At 38.0% G+C, this 4,983-nt stretch overlaps 1 pseudogene; it reads left to right on the top strand.

The window, feature by feature from the left end:
- The first annotated feature begins 932 nt into the window (after window positions 1–932).
- On the top strand, window positions 933–1,830 carry LOC103542368 (olfactory receptor 4A47-like; annotated as a pseudogene).
- The last annotated feature ends 3,153 nt before the right edge of the window (window positions 1,831–4,983 follow it).

Below are 4,983 nucleotides of genomic sequence, written 5' to 3'. Positions count from 1 at the left end.
AGTTTGTGCATAGTCCCTTTAAGACCTGGATCTTTTTGGCTTTCGGCCGATAGCTTTTCTGGGGTGTCCTCGCTGCAGTTAATAGCCAGCAAAGCCAGACAGTAAGACTCCCGTCTCAGTTGGGCTGAGTCCGAAGGATGGTTATAGGAGTATTGCCCCTGCTCCAGACCTCACTCCTCCAGGGATGGCTGCGTACCTTAGGTTGTCTCCCGCCTGGCCAGCTGAGAAGGTCGGCTGCTCCCAAAGATGGCTTTTTTCCTCTCTGGCTGGAGTTACTGCCTCTTCTGCTTTTGTCAGGACTGTCCCTTGTTGTAGGGGTTCTTTTTATCCAGTTTTCAATTTTCAATCCAGTGTGATTCATCCTAAAATTGTTGTAACCTGGTTGTGTTTGTGGGAGGAGGTGAGTTCAACGTCTGCTCACAGCACCATCTTGACCCCTCTCGACCCCAGATATGTCTATTTTTTAATTCAATTTTTAGTTAAGAAGATTTCCCTACTGCTAGAATGTAGAAAGGCATTTCCTTTATTAACTGGAAAGTAACTATAAGTTAAATCCTGCTTGAGTTCTTTATTAAAACTGTAATTCATTTTGATTTCATTTTTATGTAAGGCATTAGCCACATGTACAATTTTATTAGCTTCCAGATGGAAAGCTTGGTGTGGCAACCAATTTATTTTTAATGTGTCCTTTCCTATATATGTCTCTAATGGCTTGTCTCTCTATTAGTCCTAAGATTACTGAGGTTAGGCACCATGTTTTAAGCAGCCTTTTATTCTTATAATCTCTGAATGCACTGGAACATGATAAATAATAATGCTTATCTGTTGAATGAATAAACAAATTATCTTAAGACTTCAGGAAGTCACTAGTAATAATCATATTTACAGGTAATTTTGTCCCTAACTCTGAGATAAGACATAGAGAGGAACCTATGGAATGAAAGAACAACGTGACTGAGTTTGTCCTCTTGGGACTCACCCAGAGCCTACAGGGTCAGAAGATATTATTTGTAGCATTCTCGCTCATATCTACATTGTAACAATGGTGGGCAACCTACTCGTTGTCGTGACTGTGGTGGTCAGCCCTATCCTGGATGCACCTATGTACTTCTTTCTTGGCTACTTATCATTTATGGATGCTATTTATTCTACAATAGTCACCCCAAATATGATTAAGCTTACTTTATGAAAAGAAAACAATTTCCTTCCAAGCTTGCATGAGCCAGCTGTTTATATGGCACTTATTTGGTGGTGCTGAGATGTTTCTCCTGGTGGTCATGGTCTATGACCGCTACATGGCTATCTGCAAACCCTTGCCTTATTTGATGGTCATGAATAAATGGGTGTGTGTTCTGCTGCTTCTATTGGCTTGGGTTGGAGATTTTTTGCATGCTACAGTTAAACTTCTCTTGGTGTATAACCTGCCTTTCTGTGGCCTCAGTGTCAGCGACCACTTTGTCTGTGACATGTACCCCTTATTAAAACTTGCCTGCACTGACACCTACATTGTTGGTGTCACTGTGATTTTCAATGATGGGACAATCTGTGTGGTCATCTTTATGATCATACTTATATCCTATGGGGTCATTCTTAAGTCCCTGAAGAATCTCATCAGGAAGGGAAGCGCAAAGCCATATCCACCTGTGGCTCCCACATCACTGTGGTGGTCTTCCTCTTTGTACCCTGTATTTTTGTGTACTTGAGACCTCCTTCTAGCTTACCCATTGATAAATCTTGACTGTGTTTTATGCAGTTATCACCCCTATGTTGAACGCTTTGATCTATACTCTGAGAAATGAAGAGATGAAAAATGCCCTGAGAAAGCTCTAGAGGAGAAAAAGAAAATGAAGCAGCAGAGAAATGTCTCAGTTGTTTTCAGTGAAGAATTGCACCTTCCAGGAAAGCCATGGGTGATTATTTAACGGTAGTAAATTTCTCCTCATGTTTAATAACTGGTGCATGATGTAAAACATTAATTATGTGAATACATCCCATGACCAAAATACATTTTTAAGATTTTCAAGAAATATATTTTGTTTAAAATATATTTTTAAGCTTTTCATAATTTCTTAGGACTACAACTGTTCAGTTTTTGCCTGTGAAATGTCTCCATTGAGATTGTAGATTTGTGTTCTATGTTATGAGTTATACTATAATTAATACTATAAATTTATTTTAATGGGAGATTTTCTCATATTTCTCTCTTAGATAATGTAACATTTTACAGAATTAATAGTGTGTATTACAAATTTCAGAAAAGGTAAAACACAAAATAAGACAAATAACTTGTTTCACTCACTCCTCTCCACACAGACAGCCCATCTTAATATTTGAAGTATATATCTTGTCTTTGTATCTGCAAGATTCTTTAAATGTATAATTTCATTCATATTGCTTAGCATATTAAAGTTGAAGAAGAATGATGCCTCAGAGTTCTAATATTAATCATAGGGAGGCTAAGTATATAAAAAGATTTGAATAAGCAAGGCAGATATGCAGAAAAATAACTAGATCTTGTGAATTGTTCTGATTGGAAAATTAAAGTATCTCCTCAAGTGGAACAACTGTGTTTGGTGTTAAATGTTCATAAAGATGATCCTTTAATCTCCCCAGATAGTGTAGAATATCTGATAATACCTCAGCTATTTTTCAATATCCCCATCTCCTTTTTTTTCTTATACTGACCCAGACCCTAACTTTCATACGTAAAATTAGGATATCTATAATTCATGAGCTTCAAGTATGCTATTCAGAACCCTACACCAGATATTTTTGGTGATATTATTGTTAAGAAAGATGCTGACCATATACCTATTGTATATTGGAATTCTTACATCTCTTATTAATATAATATACATTTTTAGGTCACAGAGAGGCCAGGATAGATTGTTTTATTTGACAGAGACCTCAGGCACAAAATCCACTCTCTCTCTGAATCAGGCTTGAAACAGAATATTAACTGCCTCCAAGATAGTAGAAGTGGGTGGACAAAGAAATTCATGATTAGGACTCCCCTATTTAGTCTGAATTGCTAAAGGGCTAATGCTATGGGGTAATGGGTACTTTTCATTCGTAAATTACACAGTATGAAAAAATTTATATCCTGATTTTTTTGCATTTTATTTATTTATTTATTTATTTATTTTTGGGGAAGACTGGCCCTGAGCTAACATCCGTGCCCATCTTCTTCTACTTTATATGTGGGACGCCTACCACAGCGTGGCGTGCCAACCAGTGCCATGTCCACACCCGGGATCCGAACCGTTGATCCCTGGGCGGCTGAGAAGTAGAACGTGCGAACTTAAAGGCTGTGCCACCGGGCTTTATTTTTTAATTTAATTTAATTTTTTTCAGATGTACATCATATTTTGAATTGTGCTTACATCATGTTCACCACCCAAAAACTAATTATAGTCCATCCTCTCACATGTGAGCCTAATCACCCCTTTTGCCCTCCCCCCTCCTCCCTTCCTCAATGGTAACCACCAATCCAATCTCCAATGCTATGTGGTTTTTGATTTGTCGTTGTTTTTATCTTCTACTTATGATTGAGATCATATGGTATTAGACCTTCTCCCTCTGACTTATTTCACCCATCATAATACGCTCAAGGTCCAACCATGTTGTCACAAATGGCTGGATTTCATCATTTCTTAGGGCCAAGTAGTATTCCATTGTGTATAAATGCCACATCTTCTTTATCCATTCATCCCTTGATGGGCACCTACATTGCTTCCATGTCTTGTCTATTGTGTATAAAGCTGCAATGAACATAGGGGTGCAAGTATCTTTATGCCTTTGTGTTTTCAAGTTCTTTGGATAAATATCCAGCAATGGAATAGCTGGATCATTTGGTAGATCTATCGTATATACTGATGTTTATTTTATTGAGGTCATAATAGTTTATAACATTGTGACCTTTCAGTTGTACATTATTACTTGTCAGTCACCATATACATGTCCCCTTTTACCCCTTATGTCAACCCCAACCCACTTCCTTTCTGGTAACCACTTATCTGTTCTATTTGTCCATGCATTTTCTTATCTTCCACATAATAGTGAAATCATATGGCATGTGCATTTATTTCTCTGGCTTATTTCTCTTAACATAGTACCTCAAGCCCCATCCATGTTGTTGCAAATGGGAAGATTTTGTCTCTTTTGTGGCTGAGTAGTATTCCACTGTATATACATAGCACATCTTCATCCATCCATCAGTCAATGGGCACTTGGGGTGCTTTCCTGTCTTGGCAATTGTGAATAATGCAGCAATGAACACAGGGATGTATGAGTCTCTTTGAATTGTTGGTTTCAAGTTCTTTAAATCAATACCAAATGGTAGAAATGCTGGGTCATATGGCATTTCAATTTTTAATCTTTTGAGAAATCTCCCTACTGTTTTCCATAGTGGCTGCACCAGTTTTCATTCCCACCAGCAGTGAATGTGGATTCCCTTTTCTCCACATCCTCTCCAACATTTATTGTTTTTTGTTTAGGTAATTATAGCCATTCAAATAGGTGTAAGGTGATAGCTCATTGAAGTTTTGTGTTTTTTTGCTTTTCTTATGAGGAAGATTGGCCCTGAGCTAACATCTGCTGCCAATCCTCCTGTTTTTGCTTGAGGAAGATTGTCACTGAGCTAACATCTGTGCCAGTCTTCTTCATTTTAAGGTAAGATGCTGCCATAAAGTGTAGTTTGATGAGCAGTGCTAGGTCCATTCCCGGGATCCAAACGTGCAAACTCCAGGCCACCAAAGCAGAGCATGAAAACTTAACCCTAACACCACCAGGACAGCCCCAGCATTGTAATTTTGATCTGTATTTCCCTAATAATTAATGATGTTGAGCACCATTTCATATGCCTGTTGGCCCTCTATGTATCTTCCTTGGAAAACTGTTTGTTCAAATGCTTTGCCTATTTTTTGATCAGGATGGTTGTTTTTGTGTTATTGAATTACATGAGTTCTTTATATATTTTGGAGA

The sequence above is a fragment of the Equus przewalskii genome, unplaced genomic scaffold, assembly GCF_037783145.1.
Source record: "Equus przewalskii isolate Varuska unplaced genomic scaffold, EquPr2 contig_452, whole genome shotgun sequence".
NCBI classification, from domain to species: domain Eukaryota; kingdom Metazoa; phylum Chordata; class Mammalia; order Perissodactyla; family Equidae; genus Equus; species Equus przewalskii.
Note: the sequence above shows the minus strand (reverse complement) of the source record. Positions and strands in the feature narration are given on the sequence as shown.